The sequence below is a fragment of the Kogia breviceps genome, chromosome 14 (assembly GCF_026419965.1).
Source record: "Kogia breviceps isolate mKogBre1 chromosome 14, mKogBre1 haplotype 1, whole genome shotgun sequence".
Lineage (NCBI taxonomy): Eukaryota > Metazoa > Chordata > Mammalia > Artiodactyla > Physeteridae > Kogia > Kogia breviceps.
The window spans coordinates 26238590-26248609 of record NC_081323.1 but is presented as its reverse complement, the minus strand read 5'-3'; the positions used below and the strand labels follow the sequence as shown (position 1 = coordinate 26248609).

Sequence of the window (10020 nt, the reverse complement as noted above, 5' to 3'; positions counted from 1 at the left end):
CAGGGTAGGGGGTGTTCCCTGCCTGCCTTGGGCTCCTGGGCCCTCCCCGTTGTGATCGCATAAAACAAGGTCAGCTGCGCCTCCCCGGCCCCTCTGGCACATCAGTGTGATGACGGATCAGGAGGCACTTCTGGAACTGGGGCATGTTAGGAAAAGTAGGGATTATTTTTATTATGGATTTATGGGGGTTGGGGGCCTTAGAGCCAAGGGTGCCAGCGTCCTCCTCAGGGCAGATGGCTGGCAATGCTGGCCTCACTCCACCACCCCTGCCTGGCCCCTTGGGTGCCCTGTGACTGGGCGTGCACTGTGTTGCTTGGGCTACCTGGGGCTCTCCTGTGGCTGGGGGCCCAGCTCACAAGGGGTGGGAGCTCGGGGCAGGGTGTTGAGTCAGCCCCCAAAACTGGCTCAAGATTTAGACTGAGACCCAGGCCAGCCAGGGCCTGCCACCACCCACGCCTTTCCCTTGAGGCTGTGGACAGAACAGGGAACCCAGGACCAGGTTCTGGCCCAAAAGTGTCCCGAGAGTCCTCTGGGAGATGCCCTGGTGTGACTCGGCAGGGCATGGCCCCTGTGATCTGCTCCGGGGCCTGCATTGCGGGTGCTGTTTGATCTCTCCTCCGTGGATCAGTGGATCAGAGAGCTCCACTGTGACCACAGCTGAAATCAGCCTTAGAGCTGCACACAGGCCTTAGTAATGACACTTGAACATACCTGGGTATCGTCATGTCATCAGGATGGCGGGAGCTTGGCCTGCAGGAGGGGGCTGTGTGGGGCGCAGGGTTTGCACTTCTGCTCTGAAGTGCTGTTTCCTGTCTATGAGTGCTGGTCACACCCACTGCCCTGTGGACCCTCAGGGTTCAGAAGTGGTCCCTGTGCTGACCCTGGTGGCCCCATGTGGCAGAGGCCCAAACTCCACGCGGTGGTCGAGCTGACGCATGTCTGCTTATGTGAGCCTGTGAAGCTCCCGACCTTGGTGAGAGTTGGGGGACCCAGCAACTCCTATTTCTCACTTTTCTGGGAGGCTGGACTTGTGAACCCTAGACACCCCAGGGGTACCGGGTGTGTCTGGAATGAGCAAAGGCCCAGTGATTTGCGGTGGGAGGAGGACGCTCCAGAAGCAGTGACGGCTTATACTCCAGCTGATGCCACCTTGCAGTTGCCCAGAGCAGATCCAGGGAGACCAGCAGCCTTTCTGAAATTATCTCCACTAACTGGGCTGCTGGTGAGAACCAACAGGGCTCCTGACTGGCCTAGAAACGGCTGCTCCAGGCCCCACACCTGCAGGGCTCCTGACTGGGGCGGGGGTGTGGGCTGGGCTCCTGGGGACAGGGCAGGCATGGGGGGAGGTGCAGTGAGACCCTGAGGCAGGGTCCCCCTTGTGCTAGGTTTAGTGCTCAGGAAGAATCAGACAGTGGTGTGTATGGGGTGCTCTGACCCATTCTGGGCAGGGTCCCTAAGGAGGGCCCAGGGAGCAGGGGCAGGAAACGCCCCCACCAGATGGGACCTGCAGCCTGGTGCTGTCCCAAATGCCACTCCAACCCGTGGCCTTGCTGGGCAGGGGCCAGAGCTGAGGCCGGCCTCTCACCTGGTCCCTTCTGGGCATGCTGGTGACCCAGCGCCACCCAGGCTGCTGTCAGCTCCCTGCTCAGGGTCCTCCTGAGACCAGGGCTCTCTTCCACATGGTGCCCCAGCAATGGAGTGCCCTGCCTGGGCAGATCTGGCCCCACATGCAAGCATGATGAGGCCTGAGTGAGACCACCTCCCCCGTGTCTGCAGCTTCGCTTCAGACCTTGGGGAAGTCAGACCCTACATACAAATGGCCTGGTCTCCAGTGAGGAAACTAAAAGACAAGTGTTCCACGCTGCAGGACCCAGGCCTGGCAGGGGCCTGGCCTGCCAGCACTCCATCCCAGGGTGGGCGTGGGACCCTTGGGGTTACAACAGGCTGACTCCCTCCTGAGGCACAGTGACAGTGGCCCGGGGGATATGCCTACTTGTTTCCTGTCCCTGGGAACAAAAACCAGCAGAGGCGAACACGGGGACTGGAAGATACCAAAGAAGGTTTATTTCACCCAGTTAAACAGAGCTCACAAAAAACTAGGTAGTTCTTGGATAATCTTTGAATGTTTGAAAACGAGTTTCAAAAATAATTTAAGCTGTTAGACTCGTGTGCAAAATATACAAGAAATGATTCCAGGGAATCATGGGCTCTAGTCGGCACAAGTTCTGAGTCATAAAGTCTCAGGGAAGTGACTCTGGTTAAGTGGTTTATTCTAACAGCTCTGCGGTCCACAGGTGACTCCATCTCCTTCCCCGCCTGCTCCAGTCCTCCTGTGTTGCTGGCTCCTGCCAGCACGTGGAACAGGAAGACGCACATGGTCTGTATCTCAGGACTCTGAGGCTCAGGAACAGGCCCAGGGCCTGCACCCGCCTAAGCACCGAACACTCCAGTGCCCACAGGCCAGGGGGTCCCCTCCTGATGAGGCTGATGCCGCTCAGTGGTCCTGTGCATTGCTGGTGAGTCTACCGGTCTGCACCCCCAAAGGGCCATGCACCACGAAGGTGGGTGAGTGGGGCAGACGCACACATTGGGCCACCAGTGCATCCTCACAAAGGCCTGGGTGTGGCTCTCAGCCTTCCCTCTTGACTTGCACCCCCCAGGTCTGTGCAGCACTGCAGAGAATTCTACCTGAGCACGGGGTGGGGGGCAGTGGCGGCGGGCAGCTACGCGAGTGGGGCTGGGGGTGTGTGGAGGGCCCCCCGCACTCTGTCTCACAGCTGACCCCACACACGCAACCCCTGACGAAGTGGAGCAAGGCTGGCCCAGCACAGTGGGCCACTTCCAGGAGCAGTTCACCTTTGCTGCCTCACAGAGGAAACAGGTGCAGACCAGCCTATCAGCCCCCCCCCCACCCCCCGCTGCCCTTGGGCCAGTGGCCAAGCGCAGTGGGACTTGCACCTTCAGCACGTGTGCTTCTAGTCCCAAGCAATACGACCACCACGTGGGGGTGGATGAAAGAGGCCTTTCAGTGCCCAGAGGTTTTCCACAAAAGCAAAGGGAGGAGACACCTCTGTCAGGCAGGGGCCACCTCCCAAGGCAAGGACAATGTCCAGCAGTACTCGCTGTCTAGGGTAGGTGTGATGAACTGGCCCCTGTACTGAGCAGGAAACTGAGGCTCTGGGGCTTGCCCAGGACCCACCCTCTTCTGTGGGTGTTGTGTCCTTCATTTAGTGACTTCTCTCAAACACCTGGAATCCCTGGCAATCTGCTCATTTTATCAGAAGCTGCAGAAGCTCTGGTGACTGCACAGTGCAAGTGACTGAATGGGCACTCTCAACTATCACAAAGCTCTCTTCCCAGAAAGGACCCCCGTCTTGTGCCAGGGGGTGAGGTCTCCATGGGGACTGTGGACGTTCACCCCTCCCAGGTCCAGCGTGGGGCTCCCTCCCCTGGGCCGTGTCTGCCACCTCGGCATGCAGTCTGTGCAGACTGCTCTGGCCAGATGGGGTGCAGAACTTGAAGCCTCAGAGGCAGACACTAGAGTTACAGGAATCTAGACACCCCTCCCACCCCCGGAATGAAATCTCCCGGGGAAGAGGGGGAGCATCTGTCATGTGATACGGGAGAGGAAGAAGCTAACGGGAATCCATGCAAGGAGCTCCTTGGGAGCGCGCCCTGGACAGCGGAGCTCGCGGGGTGGAGACGGGCGGGAGCGGCGCCGAGGGCACACCCGCCGGGCCCTCCCCACGCTCACGGCCCCAGCGTGTGCCAGGCTCGCTGCTCGGGTTCACCCAGGACTAATCTGCTCTTGGGACTCGGCTTCGGGAGGAGCCCACGCACCGCGGGGCCCTGGCCGGTTGGCCGCCGGGACCTCTGTAGAGCAGAGTCAGTGGGCTTCCCCTCACGGCCGGGATTTCGGCAGGAAACCCCGCGCGACAGATGTCGTTATCAAAAGTCCTTACTGGACGAGGACTCCTAGCACGGAGGCTGACGGCCCATTTATCTAGAAAGCTTGAGCCAAACAAAGGTTTCCTGCGCTCTTACTGGTGTTAACGTGGGGTGTTTATCATGAAGAAAGTACTGTACGGCTCCGCGAGGGAAGGCCCTGCAGGAGGTTCCGGGCCGCCAAACCCTGGACAAGTCCGCGATCCCCGCCGCTGCCCTTTTTTCAACTGCCTGTGGCACTGGAACCTCGCTGCAGCCTTGGGAGATCCCTTCCGGGTCGAAGCGCGGAGGGGGCGGGGAGCTCAGAGGGCGCCCTCCGGAAGAGGGGCGGGGCCTCTGTGGTACGACGTCGTGCGTGGAGCAGCCATCTTGGAGCCGGGCGATGGCGTCCTCAGGGCGGAAGTGTTGCGTGGAGGGAGCCGGTGTTGTCACGCCTGTGACTCTCAGTGTTCCCTTGATCTGGCTTCCCAGGCTCCTGTCAAGTTATGGTAGGTGACCTTTGAGGGGGCCGGACACCCCCACGGCGGCATTGGTGAGTGTGACCGGCCGCGGGACTCCGTGAAAAAAGGGGCGATGTTAGAGTCAGGCGACAGAGCCGGCAGGGTGCCTCTGCCTGACCCATGTCCCCCCTCTCAGGTCCCCTGTCTCAGGTCCCTTCTCTCAGGTCCTCCCTCCCATGTCCCCCCTCGCAGGTCCCCCCCTCTCGGGACCCTTCCTCAGGTCCTCCCTCTCAAGTCTCCCCTCCCCACGTTGCCCCTCTCGAGGGACACCCTCCCTCCCTCCTAAAGGGCTGTTCTGGAAACCTGAGCTAGCCACTTAATTATTGTTCCAGGTGCATTTTGAGGTGTGTCATGGAGTGGACACCAGGCAGTTTTGTGTAAAACTTACAGGCTGGGAAGACAGGTGACAGTGGACAGTTAAGGACTTGGGGCGCTGTCCCGGTGGCCTGTGGCTTGGACAGCAAGTAGGGCAGGCTTGCAGGGTGGGGGAGGGGCGTGTTGGAGACAAAATTTGGTGAACCAAGGCACAGCAAAGGAGCCGTGACCTTTTGCACACCTGTGAAGCTGGTCTCCTGGGATCCACATCCAATCTTGCTCCACCACCTTCTGCTAGGATGTAGATGGCGGCTCCCACTGGGAGTAGTTGTGGCGTCTGGGGGGTGGAGGCTAGGGGCGCTGCTCAACACCCACGGGGAGCCCCACTGCCACCCTATCTTGGTGAGTCCCTGAATTCTAACTTGGAGGCCGCCTCTCCTTGTTCCTCCACAGCCCCTCCTTCCTTGAGCCCCCTGGCTTCGTCCTGGGCAGGGCCTGGGTTGTGCAGGTAGCCAAGTCCCACCTTCTGGGGGGGGTCCATCTCTAACGGGCAAATGCGTCAATGGCATGGTGAGAGTGCTCCCCGTGGTGTCTAGAGGCTCTGAGCCGGTCTTGTGCCGAGGTCTGTGGAGCTGCATCTCGGAGAAGGGTCCCAGCAACCCTGCCAGGACAGAGTTTCATGTTACATTCACCCGAATCCCCAAAAGACACCTCCTGAATCGCCACGACTTTGTGTGGTGGTGTCAGGCGGCTCCATCCTCGGTTAGCTGGCTGGCCCACCCGTGTCCCCTGCCTGGCACTAGGTGGAGCCACAGGCGCATGCAATCACCTCCCTACGTTGCAAACGCCGGACCTAGCTTTCAAATTCGGTCTCAGGACCCCTTAACTCTCCTTAATAAATCCACTACATGTAAACATCACGTTTTAAAGAAAAACAGCATTATTTTCCCATCATTTTACGTTTGTGCAGATCTCTTAAAGGAGCTGCATTCTTGGCTCTGCTTCTGCTGAGTCAGTTCCGACTTTGCCTGTCAGGTACATAGTCTCTGGAATATCCCACTGTACCCTTTCAAGAGGTCAGGGGTGAACATATAGTTCTTTGCAGCCCTATGACCCTGGACCCACCTCGCGAACCACGTATGGTTGACTCACGCCCTTTCTGGCGTTCTGTCCCCATTGATCTGCTGCTTTTTGATTCCTTTTGTTGAAGATAAGGAGGGTCAGTCATAAAATATTTAGTATAATTTTATGAGGAGAAATGAGCTTGTGGAAATCTGATTTGTAATCAAGGTTACTCTGCCTGTCAGTCTTGCTGAGGCCCAGGTATTTGAGATTCCCAGAGGACACCATCTGTGTCAGAGATTGGGTGATTGTGAGGGTCCTGGGCCTTTCACCTTTCGGGGTCTATGGAGAGACTGGGCTGCTGTGATTGTGGGGACATCTTGCTACTTAAAAAAATTAATTATAGACTTAATTAAAACTTTTTTAGAGCAGATTTAGGTTTACAGAAAAACTGAGCAGGAAGGACAGAGTCCCTGTGTGTCCCCTGCCCTGTGCATCCCCCCATCACTAACCTCTGTGCTCGTGAGGTGTGCTCATCACAGTTATGCACCAACTCCAACACAGTGTTAAGTAGCATCCTTTTCCTGTGCCAGGCTCCTGTGATGTGTGGTCCTCACATCTCCTGGGCTTCTCTGGGATAGGGTCTCTGGCTTAGTTTTGATGGCCTTGACCATTCTGAGGTGTGCCGGTCAAGGATTTCGTAGGGTGCCCCTCAACTGGGGTTTGTCAGATGTTTTTCTCACAATTAGGCAGAGAGATGGTGACTGCTTCTCGGACCATGACCTTTCTGTATGCCCTGCTTCCCTCCCCTAAGATTGAGAGGGGCAAAAAAAAAAGAAAAAAGATTGAGAGGGGCTGGAGGCACTGAACAGGGTCCTTCCTGTCCTCCTCAAAGGGAGAAAGAGAGGGAAGGGGCGAGAGCCTGAGGGGATGGCAGCCCGGGGCCAGGAGAGCATGTGGTGTCATAGAAGCAGCAACAGCAAAGCAGGGCTGAGGGAGATGGAGGCCCAATACCCTTGAGCATCTGGTGGGAGCACCTGGTGAGGAGCCCTGCAGCCCGTCCGGTCTGAGGCCTCATCTCAGGGGGGAGCCGAGGCTCTGCTTTGGTGAGGGACTCCTTGGTCCTGGTGGCTGAGCTCTGTCTGGGGAGCACATGTCCTCCCAGCTCAGCCCACGTTCCCTGGATCCAGTGGGCAACCAGCCTGCTGTCTCCCCGCTGGGCTTGCTCTCAGGTGAGCTAATGGGATTGTGAGTTCAGGCTGTCGTCTCCTCAGACTCCCCCTTTGGCTTTTCTGGGAGGCCTCACTTTGTCCTCGGGGCCTTGAGCCACTGCTTTCACCTGCTTTGCCCCTCAGGATCCCCTTGAGGCTCTGAGGCCCCTGATGGTGCTAGTCATGGGTGACCAGCTCCTGCTGAGGGCCAGGCTCCACAGGGAGCAGCCAGGAGTGGTGATGGGAGCAGGGGTGTGTGCACTGATGAGGTGGTGACTGTAGGGGCTGGCGGGTACTCTGGGCTGAGTGGATTGGGCTGGATTGGGAGGTGGGGAGCCCACTCCAGGTTGTCCCTGTCACCTTCCCAGCACTTGGGGTGGGAGCAGCCTGGAACCGTATGGCAGTCTGGGCCTTACCCCTCATTGTCCTGGTGACAACTGGTTTGTGGAAAAGCCTGTTTCTTTCCTAGAAAAAGAACGTTTGGCTCCACTCTCCACTGACATGTCCTTAATGAGTGAGGATGCTGAGTGAGGATCGAGGCTCCTGGCTTTTCATAAATGTTCTTAATTAGCCTCTATTTCTTGTTGTCCCTCAGGCACAGCTGATGGGCAGTCTTCCCATCTGCAGGACCTGCCGAGGCAGCCCCCCACCGGGCAGCAGGATGTGGTCGCAGAGGTTCTTGCTGCCTTTGAGAGACAGTCTCCTGACCCTTCTTTTCTGTTGGCTCACGGCTTCTTCCAGACCCTCCACCTGTGTGCACCTCTTCGCCCCGTGGCCTCCCCAGCTGAGGAATCTGCTTAGCATTTAAAGCAGAAACAGAACCAGCCCTGTCCCCCAGAAATTGAACTTTTTGTTGTTTGTCTTCAGAAAAGCAAACCAGGTGTTGAGTTGGGCTCATCTGGATTGCTTCAGCCAAGGGTGAACAGCCAGACCTTCCCATTTCAATATCCACACGCCTTGTTTCTCCCTCCCTAGTGAGGGTCAGAGGTGCTTTGGTTGTGCATGACACAGGCTACCGCATTTCACTGCTGCAGAGCTCAGAGCTCACTGTGTAAGCAACAGAGGGAGGTAAGAGAAAGGAAAGCAGGATGGCCCGCTGCTGACCATGCTCCCAGGAGCCTTCTGTGCCCTGGGAGTTAGGCTCACAAATGGTCTGGTGTTTCAGGGATGGGCCTTATTTTGGAGACAGGCTGCTGGGGTTCACATTCTGGTGTTGTCCCCTCCTGGCTGTGTGGCTTCAACTTCTCTGTGCCCTCGTTTCCTCACTTGTGAACTGGGGTTAACCCCACAGGGTGTGAGGATTAGATAAATTAAATCATGGAAGGGGCTAATGGTCAGTGCTGTGTAAGTGTCACCCCAGGGTGATGTTGATGATGGTGGTGATGACGATGATGATGATGGTGGTGATGACGATGATGATGATGGTGGTGATGATGATGATGATGATGGTGGTGGTGATGACGATGATGATGATGGTGGTGATGATAGTGATGATGATGATGATGGTGGTGATGAAGATGATGATGGACATTTCAGCCTTGACTGAACCAGGTCCTGGAGCTACTGCTAACTGCTGGGACTCATCGAGAGGATGCCAGACCGCCATCCCATAAAACCAGTTCTAGCTCCATTCTTTCCAACCACCTGACTTTGACTGTGGAAACATGTGGGACTGTAATGTAATAACATTCCATTTCATCTCCTTAGTTTTTCTCATATTAGAAAAGAAAACATATGAAGGAATATAGTGGATCCCATGTAAAAACAAACAAGATGTGTGTAAACTTAAAAGCCAAAACATAATTTAGAGGATCACAAAAGGACTCGCTGCTTGGTCTTTTTTGATGCCCGAGTACATACTGAATTGACAAAATATTTCGGTCTCAGGCATTTCCAAGCACATGTCTTGTGTAGGAATTTAAGAATGTTTGTGTCTTTATTTTTTTTGGAAGGGGAGGGGAATTTATTCATCTTATTCCAAGTGGAAGAATATCTGATGTATCAGGACAGAAATCTTGTCTTTTGTTATTGTCGCAAAACTTTATCAGAGGCTCTAAACACAACCATGGTTTCACTGGAAGAGTAAACCCTGGAGAGATGGGATGCTGGAGGTGACGGGGAGGCAGTGCGTGTGAGCAGGATGCTTATCCAAGCCGCTCAGCAGCATCGGTATAGCCAGGGTTCCAGGAAGCAGCCAGCTGAAAGATCTCTGTCAGAGGGTGTTCTTGTGACCTCTACTTAGGGTATCGTGGACCGTGGGCCACTGGCTCAGCCTGGGTTGGGGGACGCTCTGGCATGTCCGGCTACCCGCTTCCTCACCTCTGTCCCCGGCTTCCTGGAGTGAGGACCCGACACGGTTCCTCTCCTCTGCTCCACTGTGGGCTCCCAGGCTGCCGTGGGGGCCACACTTCCTTCTTGGTTCCTTCTTCACTGGGTGTTCTAATCACCCTCATTTGGGAGATTGAGTGGCCCTTAAAAGATCTGCTGGGCCGGGCTTCCCTGGTGGTGCAGTGGTTGAGAGTCCGCCTGCCGATGTATGGGACACGGGTTCGTGCCCCGGTCCGGGAAGATCCCACATGCCGCGGTTGGGCCCGTGAGCCATGGCCGCTGAGCCTGCGCGTCTGGAGCCTGTGCTCCACAACGGGGAGAGGCCGCAACAGTGAGAGGCCCGCGTACCGCAAAAAAAAAAAAAAAAAAAAAAAAAAAAAAGATCTGCTGGGCCTGGTCTTGGAGGAAAGAGCAGATGGAGCCTGTGCAGCAGCGAGTCCTGCTGACCCCGGGGACTTGGTCAGCACTGGGTGACAGGGCAGACGTGTGGTTAAGGGCCCTGAGGGGGATCAGGATATGCCACGCTAAAATATAGCACCTTGGCGTGAGGTTTATTTTGAGCTGACGGCATTTGAGAATCAATAGATGCAGAATGAGGCCTTTTTGGAGCGTCCCTCATCTGAATAAGAGCAACTTCTGGGAAATAAGGCTGCTGTAAA

General features: G+C 56.3%; 1 long non-coding RNA gene across 1 annotated transcript in view; it reads left to right on the top strand.

Moving 5' to 3' along the window:
* Positions 1-4247: 4247 nt before the first annotated feature.
* Positions 4248-10020, top strand: part of LOC131741508 (uncharacterized) — a 42707-nt gene continuing 36934 nt past the window's right edge. Inside the window, exons 1-2 of the long non-coding RNA XR_009331132.2 lie at positions 4248-4433; positions 7629-8101. This is a non-coding gene — a long non-coding RNA (uncharacterized lncRNA). The remainder of the gene's footprint in view (positions 4434-7628; positions 8102-10020) is intronic.